This window comes from Octopus bimaculoides, chromosome 1 (assembly GCF_046866305.1).
Source record: "Octopus bimaculoides isolate indiv1 chromosome 1, ASM4686630v1, whole genome shotgun sequence".
Classification (NCBI taxonomy): Eukaryota; Metazoa; Mollusca; class Cephalopoda; order Octopoda; family Octopodidae; genus Octopus; species Octopus bimaculoides.
In genome coordinates, this window is record NC_142928.1 from 90,654,792 (window position 1) to 90,669,689 (window position 14,898).

Genomic DNA, 14,898 nt, shown 5'->3' on the forward strand with positions numbered 1-14,898 from the left:
TTGTCCCTGATGACGGAAAGCCCTGTGTATGGAGATGCTGACCCAACACATCGGATATGCCAGAAACAGCTGTAAGACATTAATTACTTCTTTTTTGATTCGCCTTACTCTTATCAAATACTCTAAATGACCTGAGATACTTGTCCTGCCTAGTCCATTTTCCTGTAATATATACCTACTCTCTCGGAAGCCTACTGCAGATCTTTAGCTCACAGTCTCTGCTGTGAACTTGGAACCTAACGGATGACCAATTATAGCACTTATGCAGCATACTTATTCGTTTAGATCATCAGTGAACTAAACCCTCATATTTTATATATATGAAATTAACACGCAAGTCGCTGAGTACTCCACAGACACGTGTACCCTTAACGTAGTTCACGGGGAGATTTAGCGTGACACAGTGTTGATAATTTCGTTGTTATTGTTGTTCTTTCTTCTTGGGTGGTCTGTAGGATTACGTTATCTCATGTAACACTGACTTATCTAAGACGGTAAGATGTGATTTGAGCAATTTTTGACTGTCTATGTTGAAAAAGTCTGGCAACCAATTAGAGTTTGCTTAGTGTAGTACGCTCTCAAGACACTATAGTAATGGATGGATAGACAGATTAATATATTGGCACACAGAGAGATTAAACACTATATTTGTAGCTAAAACAGTTAAACAGTAGGGAAACAGTAAAATATTAACAGCTAGAAAACAAAAACAAATGAAAAGAATGGAGACGAAATAACGAAATATAAAAATACGTGCTGATGCAAATGATAAGCTGTTTATAGAAGTTGAGACAATAAACGATTCCGAAAAAGGTGAAAAGAGAAGAGAGTAAATGTATCACATATATGTATGCATGTATGAAGGCTCATGACCGCACGCTTAGGGTCTTGCACTCACAAACGCAAGTTCGTGGTTTCGATTGCCAGACCAGCAGTGCGTTGTGTTGTTAGTAAAGCACTTCATTTCACGTTGTTCAAATGCACTCAACTGTAATTGGGTAACTCTGCGACGGAATGGCGTTCCGTTCAAGGGTAATGTTGGCCTACCCACCAAGCCAGCGGGGCAGCATCATTCAAAAGCAACAACAATGTGAGAGAGCGCAGTCTGGTCGAAGCAGTGATACAATGGGGCATGCTTGGATGACGGGGTGAGCGGGGTGAGCGTGTTTGTGTGTATAAGCATGTATGTATATAAGCATGCATGCTCATACATAGGCGTGTGCACATATGCACTTATAACATGCTAAATTTCTTAAATGTCTTACATATTTTCACAGTCCCTTTGATGGCATGTGGCTGTAATCTTCAGACTATGTTCTTTGTAGTTTTGTGAAACCCAGTATCTGAAGATTAATACTAAGGTAATTAGTTACCTAATCAATGACACTAATAATTAACAGTAGAAATCTAAAACTATAGGCCAGATCGGATTGAATAATAACAGATTTCTAATCAGCTCGGTGAAAATGTATTCGTTTTTACCAATATTAACAATAAATTATGATGAGCGACTGATTTCAACTACTGTGCATAATTTCTATTTCTCGACATATATATGCATGTATTTATGCATGTACATAGATGCATGAACGGAAGCAAGTATTTGTTTTTGTTTTTACCAGAGCCACATGTCAAACGAAGTCTTTATAAGTGAAACTGAAAGGACGACAGGTATATGCAAGCGGTTGCCTTGTCACATTATGTCACACTGGTTTTCATTGATTACATGTGTCTGAAAATGACGTTAAAATTACGCGTGTTTGAAAATATAAGAGAACGCATGACTGAAAATGATGTTAAGAGTACACTTACCTGTTAATATCAACGAATAAACTGCAACAGCAATCGTACAATCAGGAAACTGATTGTTGAAACAAGTGATAATGTTTCACTATAATATAATAGAGCATTATAATAATGGAATAAAATATTTCTCTATTATAAAACTCTATTATTAAAAAACGCATTCAGCAATAGTATAAATGCAAGTACATGTGTGGGTGAATATATTTTTCCGGTTCTATTTTCCAATTTTCTCACTCATAAAGAACCGGTTTCTAACTCAGGCACAAGGCGTTTCTTTCATTGGTAGTAAGACAGCCACAATCTTCTATATATCTATTTATTTGTTTTGCATCTTGACTCATGTTTGTGTATGCATACATCTGTCTATATGTTTTGACTCCTATATGTGTATGCATACATTTGTTTTATATGTCTACAAATGTATGTATATGCACTTATTACAAGGTAAACTTCGGGAAAGTTTTTGCATATTTTCTCAGTTCCATTAATAGCATCTAATTGCAAACTCTTAGCTGTTTCGATTGAAGTTTTTTTCAGTGAGCTTAAAAGCCCTACAGGGAGTTAGTTTCTATGCACTACCACACCTCCAACTCGCTGAAAATAGCAACCAAATCTCCTTCGAATCACAACCTACTAGACATCTTGTGGAAACAAAGAATACACCGAACTACACAGCTGTAATGACTCCAAGAGATCAGACTATGATTCTGTAGTCAGTGTTAATATACTTGCCCAATATGCCACGCAGTGGGACTGAATCCGGAACCATGTGGTTGGGAAGCAAGCCTCTTACCACACAGCCACACCTGCGCCTATATATGTATGTTATTTCTAACTATTTAAATATTTCATATATGGGAGGAGTTGGTTCTCATCAAAGAGACAAAGTTCCTTTACTAAACTCTGAATAACAAAAGCGATGTATTACATGTTGAACTTTTGAAAAATCTTGCATATTTTTACTGTTCCTCTAACGGACTGTGTTTGTAAAATGTGTATTGGATGATCACTTCCTTTGCTAATAATGCTAGGTTTTCGAGATTGCCACTTAGGTAAAGCCGAGTGCACAAATTATTATAGGTATACATGTGAATTTGTAATCTACATAGAAATGTTATAAGCTTAAAATCAGTTACTTGTAACAATTTTCTTTTTCATTGATTTAGAAAGAAATGCTCGCATGTTTGCTTCGATGCGTGTATACATGTATGCATGCATGTATGTATGAAAGTATGTTTGTATTAATACATATACGTATGTCTATACCTGCGTGTATGTATGCATTACGTAGAGTTTCTATGTATATATGTTTGTATGTATATGTGTGTTAGTATGTGTGTTTGTGTGTGCGTGTGTGTGTGCGTATGTGCGTGTGTGTACACGTATGGTTTTTATGTATTTATGTATGTTTGAATGAATATATGCATGTATGCATGTATTATATATATATGTATGTATGTATATGTGTGTGTGTGTGTGTGTATGTACTTCAAGTTTCATTCTCCAAATTTCTCACTGATAAAGAAAGAGCCAAGAAACAACACATGAACAAAGGGCTTTCATTGGAATTAAGATAAGAATCTAGGTCAGTGTTTAGGATCGCCTTGCACGCACGCGAAAATTTACCCGTATTCACATATGAAACTGTCCATTGAAGGAGTCATTCAAAACCCACAGGAAAATCGTTTTCGTGCTACATCTAAAACGGGTAACGTGATATAAGATGAATTTGTATTATTAAAAATGCATTATTTTTCTCCGAAGTGATGAGCTCTCATAGTTTTTAGAACACTTGTATGTTGTGCTTCGAGCTAAAAGAATTCCAAATCCTGAACCAGGTGGTAAGTATGTATGTATATATGTATGTATATATGTATGTATGTATGTATGTATGTATGTATGTATGTATGTATGAATGTAGTTTTTGTTTAGCCGTCCCTCTAGGAGAAAGTAAGTCTGAAATAGCACACACCTCATTGCGAAGCTTGTGATCTTGCTCTTGCTTGTTTCTGGACTACTTGGCTTCGAAGATAAGAGTGTTAGCGGTGTTGTGCACTGTGTTATTGATTTAAAATGTCAGCACGGGCGTTGCTGGCGGCCATTGTCTTTAACATCTGGGATAAGATAATTTGTCAGTGATGGTCGTACTAGTCTGCTAGTTGACAGCCGCCATTTATATATATTTGAATGAATGAATGTACGAGAGGGTACCCAAAAGAAACCGGAATTTTGCAACATTATTTTATTCACTTAGTTTTACATGTTTACACTTTAATCGCCTTCAAAGTAATCTCTGTTTGATGCAATGCATAGATCCGGGCGCGTTTTCCAAAATTCGAAGCGGTGCTGGAACTCTTGCAAAGTGAGGCCTTTTAACGCCTCTGTCGGTTTTCTTTTTCTCTTTTTTTTCACCTCTTCCACATTTGCATATTCCGTAGTACCAGCTATCGTCAACCGTGATGACCTTCGAAAAAAGGACCGGATCAACTTCCAACTGTTCTTTCAGTTCACGACACGCATTCAATCGTGAATTTTGATCATCCGTGAGCAAGCGAGGTACAAATTTTGCTGCAACATTTTTCATTCGCTATTCCTCGCGCAAAATTTGTTTGCAGTAGCTCCAGGACACACCCATCATATCAACAAGATTGTCAATTATTCGGTGATGTTCTCATTCGTTCGGGGAAGTCGGCGGTCGTCCTGAACGACGTGGGTCTTCAAGCGACAAGTAACCATAAACTTGTTTTGTTCATGGCAGCGTCCTTGTAAGCTGTTTGAAGCATGACAGCTGTTTCAGCTGCCGTTTTCTCCAGCAGAAAACAGAATTTCGCGGAAGCATGCTGTTCCTTCGTTTCAGCCATCGCAAAAATCGACGAAGAGGAGAGAAGCACTACATGATAAAGACGCATCACGTGGCTGTACGATATCACCCGACAACGCCGGTCGATAGACTTATGTCAGAATGTCACATCATGTGACTTCAAGCGACGGAAGCCTTAACTACAACGAGTTTTCCCCATAGAGAACGTTTTTGGTTACTTTTGAGTACCCCGTCGTATGTATGATGGTAGATATGTAACCGCACTTGTGCAGGTACATATCTACTATCTACATATCTACCATGTAACTGCACTTGTTTGCCAAGATGCGTACCATTGTGTTCGTAAAATCGTAAGTTTTAACTTGTGTGTGTGCAACATAAACGTATATTCATATGTCAATAAGTGTATTTGTCCACATGACACAAGTTAAATGTCTGGAACGTTTTATAAACTTTTAAATTTCATTAACGGTTTTTAATTACAATTTTCTAATTATCCGTGACCTTTCTGTATGTGTGTATGCATGTATGTGTGCATGCATGTATGTATGTATGCATGTATGTGTGCATGCATGTATGTGTGTACATATGTACACATATATGTTTGTACAGAAGATGATTATGTACAGATACTTGTATGACTACGTTTGTATGTATTTATGAATGCGTGAGTCTTTAGTTGATTTCAAAGAGAACCACTAGAAACCCCTACCCCTACCACTGCCACGTCCGAAGATAAGTTATGAAAACATACATATTCACAAATAATATTTGTAACGTATAATACAGAGCCTATCTTCATTTTCGAAACATTTTTAGAGAATTATACTACGGATTTGCCATATGGATTTGAGTGTTGGCGAAAGAAAATTTCACACAATTGCATATCATCTGATAGAAGATTTCGTAGCATCAATTTTGATTTTGTTTTCCAATATATTAAGAATGTAGAAACAAATTTAACTTACAGTTAAATGTCATAGCTTCAACAGCAGTTTATTCCCACCTATCGCGTGATGAATTATAATATTAACATTAAAAAAAATACACATGAAATAACACCAAACTTTAAATATGACATATTACTATGCGTGTATATTGTTATGTATTTATATTTGTGATATTACATATGTATTATACAAGGCAGTGAGCAGACAGAATTGTTAACACATTGGACAATATGCTTAGCAGGATATCTTTCGGCTTTTTATGTTCTGAGTTTGAGCACCACCGAGGCCAAATTTACCTTTCATTCTTTCGGAGTCGATAAAATAAAGGAGCAGTCTAGTACATAGGTCGATGTAGTTGAGTAACGCTACCCTCCAATCTTAAAAATTGCTGACTTCTTGTCAAGATTAGAAACAGTTATATATGTATTATATATGTGCATATTTATGTGTGCTTGTGTGTGTTTGTTTGTGTTTGTGTGAGTGTATATATGTGTGTACATAGATAACGAGTGATTGATCTTAGGTAAACAAAAATAAAGTACATGGGGTCGTATTGTATGTATGTATGTGTGTGTGTGTATTGCAACCTTCAATAAACAACCCTTACACTCAAACACATGCACTAACCCACACACACATGTATCAGTTCAAATGTATCTGGGACATATTTGCCCTGTATAGAGGCCATTTTCACTGCGTTTTTTACAGGCCAAATATGTCCCAAACATATTTGAACTTATCTAAATGTTTTCACAAGAGTACTGTATATACACACACACACACACACATACACACACACGCGTACGTACATACATACATACATGGTGGAATATTCCCATCAGCATCTGTCAAATGTACACATAACATGTCGGATATTGTTGTTTGTGACAGAAGGACAAAGGTATGTTCCATCATAGAGGTTGGCTGCCCTGTAGATATAAATATCTCTTTGAAAATCAAAGAAAAAGAGGATATCTATGGACAACTGCTTCGAAACATCCAGCTTCTATATCCAGACTATGAATTCATATTCATACCAATAATAATTGGGGCACTAGGTTTTGTTAGTAAATGCTTAAAGGAGAATCTGGATAAACTGGAATTTTTAGAAAGAGAAAACGATTGGCTAATTCATACATTACAAGTGCAATCTGTGAGTGGAACAGTAAAGATATACAAGACTTTCTGAAGTTTCAAGCCTTGTATCTTTGTTGGAAACCGGCTCCCTCCTCAGTGGAAAATTTATAATTAAAAAAATAGAAAAGACTCACATACATAAAATTAAGACAGCCATCAAGTTAAAGCACAACCGGCCAGTTACGGTTGTATGGGACAACAAGAAAAATAGGTATTCAGTTTTGGAAATCAGCTGCCCCTTGGACACGAATATGGTTAGAAAAATAAGAGGAAGAGACATCCATGAGCCATTGATAGGAAGTTTGAAAATTCAGTACCCAACATACACTTTCAGCTTCATACTCATTGTTATTGGAGCAACAGGATACATTCCAACACATCTGGAGCAAAGCATGGCTGAATTTGGGATCTTAAGGAGAGAATGCAAATCCTTAATTCATACGCCACAAATGACCGCGATATCTGGAACTACAACAATTTGCAAATCATTCTTAAGATTTTATGGATGATGGTTAAAACAAGATACTTTCCTTCAGAACCTTGCGACCAAGTAGGCGGCTGGTTAAAAATATTCTAAATTAAATAGCGAAAGAGAACATAACGTTGAGTAACTGTATGTGTTGCAAGCGTACATAAGCTCGCGTAAGTAGTAAAATTGATGCTATGTTCAACAGCGTGATTAAGTGATTTTCAAGTATCTGAATACAGGTTAAACGACAGATGAATTGTGTTGCCAAGTGTTGATGAAGAAGAATAGGATTCATTTACGATTTTCAGATAATGTTTCATTATCACACACGTTATATATTTCTATACAAAGAAGTTAATGAGTTGATATCTTAATGTTTTACCAGAATCAGATTACATCTTATAATATATTCTCCGAAATCAACAATGAAAGATTTTTATTATATAAGCGTACAGTATGAAGTTAAAATCAGTTTGTATGATGCTTTTGCTATTTATAATGAATTGGGAAGGTAATGTAACTGAAGTCGTTATATCTTCAAACGTATATCGAAATCTTGTTGCTGAATTCTCTTGCTTATAGATAGTTTACCGTTTTCTTTAAAGCACTGACCACATGTGCCTGTTTGTACGTGTATGCTTGCTTAGAATTGTGTATGTGTATGTTTGCCTACGATTGTGCACGCATTTACATGTATGTATGCGACTATGTGCATGTTTGCTGTATATATGCATTTATTGGTTTCAAATTTTGGCACAAAACTAACAAGTTTTATGGAGGGACTAACATTGACCCCAGTGCTCGACAGGTACTTTGTTATCAACACCGAAAGGATGAAAGGCAAAGTCGACCCCGGCGGAATTCGAACTCAGATTGTAAAGACAGTTGAAATACCACTAAGCATTTCGCATGGCGTGTTAACGGTTCTGCCAGCTCGCCGCCTTAGCATATATGCTTATATTAAATAATATTCGTTTTCCGAATGATCCGGCTCCATATATTGTTGATTTACATCGTTTTCCCCGATATAACGATCAAGTATGGTTATGGGAATAGAAGTTGATTACATGATATGCATGCTTATTCTAAGATTTTACCCCATAGTCAAAACCATCATCGCGTAGATATAATAGACATTTATACAAATAAAAACACATACGCAAAACATAAAACGTATACATATTCACATTCGCTGCAACCATGAATATACATATGAATTATATATGTATACATATGAATTATATATATATATACAAATACATCCTTCTGTCTATCAACACACCTACACCTGCAGATATGCAAGCGTATGTACATACATATATGTATGGAGGAAGGAGACATGTGCAAGACAGTCACTCTTAAGCAAACGGATACAGTGTTACACTCGTATATATACATACATTCGTACACATATACACATGCACACACATACACATCTGATATATGCTTATACATACAAACACATATAAAAATATATAAGATATGTTAAACCACATGAAAGGCCTGTACATGGACAAAATATAAAAAGCAGGTTCTATCTGTGACCTTAGACATGTAGCGGGGTCTAAAGAACATTTTCCAGATGAGATATCTTTCCATATGAGATACCTTTCCATATCGCAAAGACCGCACTTTCCACTGCCGTTGATGTAAGGTTTACACTTGGCCAAGATCTTCCAGTGAATCTTATAGCTGACACCTTGTCCTTTTAAGGACCATATATAACTGGATAATTTGGTCGTTTTTCTTTTATCCCAGTGTCTGAAGCCTAAGGTGTGATTATTGAACCTGGCTTTAAAGTTTCCTCCTTTGAGACCCACATATTTCTTTGACGAAACTGTGTCCTTAGCGGTCGTAGAATCTACGGTGGCTTCATAAATAATGGTCTCGGTCATGCAAGCTCCATTTAGCGGGCACAAGTAATTATCTCTGCAGGAACAGCCAGCTTCATGCTGTTGTTTTTGTGTATTGTGTGTAATTATATTTTTAAAATTTGTGGTTGAACTAAAACTAATTTTTATGTTATGCCTATTTAAAAGTTTCCTGTACTTATGATTAATTGGAAAATGCCTAACTATAAGTGATAAGAAATATCTACCTATATTAAAGGTCACTTCGCGGGAGTAAGGGGGGTGAACCAGATAATTTTCCTATTCCTATGTTTTCTTTTCTTTATTTCTGAACTAATAACAGGTGTATAAGTTATTTCTTCTCTACAACCACTATCTTTAAGAACTTTATTATATACGAGGGCAGCATTATTAAATATGTTTATATCGGAGGAGAAGCTGGAAATTCTCCTACTAATATTTTTAACTAAATTCTTAAACATTATGGGTGGGGGGCAGGAACCTAAATTAATATAACTAAGTCTATCGGTCTTTGTGATATGGAAAGATGGCTCATCTGGAACACTTCTTTAGACCCCGCTACATGTCTAAATTCAAAAACTGAGCTTTTTGGATCATGTCTACATATGAGAAAATACTTGTTACGTTTTTGGGCCCCCAAGATCACAGAGAGAACCTGTTTTTTTATATTGTGTCCATGTACAGGCCTTTCATGTAGTTTAACATATCTTATATATTTTTTATATATTTTTATATGTATTTGTATGTATAAGCATATATCAGATGTGTATGTGTGTGCATGTGTATATGTGTACGAATGTATGTATATATATACGAGTGTAAGACTGTATCCGTTTGCTTAAGAGTGATTGTCATGCACATGTCTCCTTCCTTTATACATATATGTATGTATATACGCTTGCATATCTGCAGGTGTAAGTGTGTTGATAGACAGGAGGGTGTATTTGTATATATATATATATATATATGCACCCCTATATATATAATTCATATGTATATTCATGGCTGCAGCGAATGTGAATATGTATACGTTTTATGTTTTGCGTATGTGTTTTCATTTGTATAAATTTCTATATATCTACGCGAGGATGATGTTGACTATGTATTTATACGTGTGTGTGTGCGTATATTTATACATATATATGCATATGCGTGGTTTTGTCCATCCGCGTGTGTGTATGTGTATATGTATATTTATACATGCAGCGTGTGTGAATATATGCCTGCTACGAACGTTAATACATGTATATTGTTTACGGTTTTATATGAGTATTTTTATTTATATAAGTTCTAAGATAAATGTAAACTTTTTCTATGTGAAGATGAAATTATATATACATATATACGTACGTGTGTATGTATTTTCTTATTTATGTGTATATATTTTTTTGTGCATGTATATGCATATGCATGTATATGTATATGCGTATGCGTGTGCGTATAGAGATGTGTATATGAGCATAATAATGCGTGTATGGGTACATATACGTGTGTATGTGCGTGTATGCGCGTATGCATGTGTATGTGTGTGCATGTATATATATGCATATATGTATGTGTATGTATATATATATATATATATATATATATATATATATATAAATATATATATATATATATATATATATATATACATACATACATACATACATACATACATACATATACATAAACATATATACATACACACACACACACACACACACACACACATATATATATATATATATATATATATATATATATATATATATATATATGTTCCTATATATTTTCAAATGTCTGTATGTATGTACGTATATATGTATGTATGTATGTATGTATGTATGTATGTAATGTATGTATGCATATATAATGAAAGATTACCGTTTAACAAAACGTCTTACTTGCAGCTTGCATTTCTCTACTAACAATCCATCATAATAACAATATCACTAATAGCATGACATTTACAGAAATGTTAGCCCAGATGTCACCAATATACAGTAGTGATAATTACACAACTAATTCCTTTTCACATACTAATTCCTTTTCACTAATTCCTAATTCCTTTTCACACACTTCTGTAAGTGCTTTGGTCTGAGTATTCATATACCAGAAGAAACTGTCCGAAAGCTCTTACCACAACACAACCAAAGTACCGCGAAAAATCTGCTGCTTAGATAAAAGATTAACTGTGTTCATCCTGATTTTGTCAAATTCTTTGGTAAGATTGTTGATAAAGAATCTTATGTTACAACCTGAAAAATGCTGATGGTATGTCAGAGAAGCTAGGCATCTGGTTTTTCTGCTTTCATGAAATACAGAAATCAAATAGAAGTAGCTAATGGAATCCTTTCCGTAATAACTGCAACTAGTGGGACTTGTGGAAATTCCACAGAACGAAAAAGATTAAGAGAAGCTATCTAAGGAAGAAAGGATGATTTCTATTTTTATTTTGCTAAGTTATTTCACTTCCAGTCACAATAGTCTAACTCTTTTACTTGTTTCAGTCATTTGACAGCAGCCATGCTGGAGCACCGCCTTTAGTCGAACTAATCGACCCCAGGACTTATTCTTTGTAAGCCTAGTACTTATTTTACCAGTGACTTTTGCCAAACCGCTAAGTTACAGGGACGTAAACACACCAGCATCGGTTGTCAAGCGATGTTGGGGGGACAAATACAGACACACAAACATACACACACACACACACACATATATATATATATATATATATATATATACATATATACGACGGGCTTCTTTCAGTTTCCGTCTACCAAATCCACTCACAAGGCTTTGGTCGGCCCGAGACTATAGTAGAAGACACTTACCCAAGATGCCACGCAGTGGGATTGATCCCGGAACCATGTGGTTGGTAAGCAAGTTACTTACCACATAGCCACTCCTGCGCCTATGTCTATCATATAGTATTAAAATTACTCTCTGCTAAGCACTTTATATTTCTCTCTTTCCCTCTATCTCTTCAACAAACTTTTTAACCATGTAATTCCCCTCTTCATGTCTTTAACTTCTCTCTTTCTCTCCCCATCCTACAGCACGTCATTAACTGTTCTCGCTCCCACTTTTCTCTCACCGTCTTTTTCTCTTGCTCTTTTCCTCTCTTTTCAACTAACCACGTGATGCATTTGGCTTTAGTGTATTATCATAGTCTTCTTTCTTTTTTATTCACCTTCCCCCTTTCTCTCTCACTTTTATTCCACCTCTCACTCACTCCACCTCTACCTTTCACTCACTCTACCTCTATCTCTCACTCACTCCACCTCCACCTCCACCTCTCACTCCACCTCCACCTCTCACTCCACCTCCACCTCTCACTCCACCTCCACCTCTCACTCCACCTCCACCTCTCACTCCACCTTCACCTCTCACTCTACCTCCACCTCTCACTCCACCTCCACTTCTCACTCCACCTCCACTTCTCAATCACTCCACCTCCACTTCTCTAACAAACTAAAGTATAACGGGCGAACGAACAAGCAGATTATTATATAGATAATAGGTGATGTGTTACACTACACCATTGTGCGAGTCCACAAACCATCACACACCTCCTGTTTCTCATAAATTTGTCAGACCAGCGAAAATATCCAATTGCTTATAATGAGCAGCAATGTAGACAGCACTAAAGAACAATAAAAACGAAGAATATTTATGCACAGCAGCAAAACCTAAAAGCTCCAAACAATTGACTTTGGACGATAATATTGTCACTCACCACCACAAAATTCGATGTTTTTCGTTATGGAAAGAGAGTCTCCAGCATTGTGTTGGAGCTGACTCCAAGCAGAAAAAAAAAATTAGATCTTAGCACGTATGTAACCTGAGTGTTGCTTTATGCAAATGCATGTTTTTCTAAACATATTTACAAACTGTCGACATACTGAAGTTAATGACATTTCAGTTGTTGATGAAAGTGCCCTGGAACCACTCTGTAGCATAGCGGCGTATAGGGTGTTTATTTTAGTGTGTATATCTTGTATTTTAACGTGGCATATCGTTTGAGACATCTTTTATATTCAAATGTATGTATATATATATGCATGCGTGTATGTATGCATGTATGTATTGATGGATAGATGGATAGATAGATAGATAGATAGATAGATAGATAGATAGATAGATAGATAGATAGATAGTAATAGAATTAAAGTATACGCACATATGTACATGGACATGAATGCACATACACACACAAATACATACACATGTGTTTGCATACATACATATATGGATGGATGGATGAATACATAAGTATTACGATAATAGGGACACATGACCTAAAACAGCTATGTAAACTTAAAACAAATAAAATGCCCTCGATTACTCTTTTACTCTTTTACTTGTTCCAGTCATTTGACTGTGGCCATGCTGGAGCACCACCTTTAGTCGAGCAAATCGACCCTAGGACTTATTCTTTGTAAGCCTAGTACTTATTCTATCGTTCTGTTTTGCCGAACCGCTAAGTTATGGGGACGTAGACACGCCAGCATCGGTTGTCAAGCGATGTTGGGGGGGGGGGGGGACAAACACTGACACACAAACACATACAAACACACACATATATATATATATATATATACATATATACGACGTGCTTCTTTCAGTTTCCGTCTACCAAATCCACTCCGAAGCTATAGTAGAAGACACTTGCCCAAGGTGCCACGCAGTGGGACTGAACCCGGAACCTATGTGGTTGGTAAGCAAGCTACTTATCACACAGCCACTCCTATGCCTACTGTTTACTAAAACAAAAATTATCACGTCATTTTAACAATATACACGCGTTGTCAAAAATTATGACCGTTTTATTACTTACAGACAACTTTTATACAAAATTGATGTCGGATTTGTTAATTATAGAGGACATTTTGTGTTAGAAATTACAAAATTTCTTCTAGTGATGTTTGTAGCAAATATATAAACACTAGAATACATGGTCCACTTCTAAAAGAAAAACTATTCATGACAAAATTGATTTAAATACATTGTTATCCTGTTTTAGCCCTATAAAGTACAATGGAGCTGTACTTTCAGCCATTCTAACAGCACTGTTACACCTCTTACTCAACTCAGTTTCACACACACACTTACGCGAGCATACACATCTGCACACAAGCACACATAAACACATACGCATACACACACGCACAATCACTCACACATATTTATACTCATTCACTCACTCTTTCTCTACTTGCAATTCTAGTTGAGCGTGGCAAATCCTTCCACACCGTTTCCTTTCACACCATTTCATTTTACTTCTAGTGTTTTCTCCCACTCTATATTTGCTCTCTGACAGTCTCTTACACTGTCCCCTTACCCTGATAGCAAATAAATACACTCGGAATCATTATAATGTCAGACAAAACGCGTAATGGTATTTTTTCCGACTCTTTACATTTTGAGTTGAAATCCCATAGAGGTCAGCTTTGCCTTTCATCACTCCGTGTTCTATAAAACAAAGTGCTAATCAAGTACTGAGACGAGGGTATCGATTGCTTCTCTTCAGCTCAATGTTCTGGCCTTGTGCCTAAATCAGAAACTATTACTATTTCTTTTATTATTGCTTTTGTCTTATTGCTTTTGTCTTTGGCTTTTAATAGAGTGGACAAACAGGGACAGACAAACGGATTAAGTCGATAATATCGACTCCAGTGCGTAACTGGTACTTATTTAATCGACCCCGAAAGGATAAAGAGCAAAGTCTACCCCGGCGGAATTTGAACTCAGAACGTAGTGGCAGACGAAATACAGCTAAGCATTTCACCCGGCGTGCTAACGTTTCTTATTTCTTTACTGCCCACAAGGGGCTCCACACAGAGGGGACAAACAAGGACA

At 36.2% G+C, this 14,898-nt stretch overlaps 1 protein-coding gene across 4 annotated transcripts in view; it reads right to left on the minus strand.

Moving 5' to 3' along the window:
* LOC106874234 (5'-nucleotidase) overlaps positions 1-14,898 on the minus strand; it is a 380,910-nt gene that overhangs the window by 268,549 nt on the left and 97,463 nt on the right. The gene's annotated exons all lie outside the window — the stretch shown is intronic.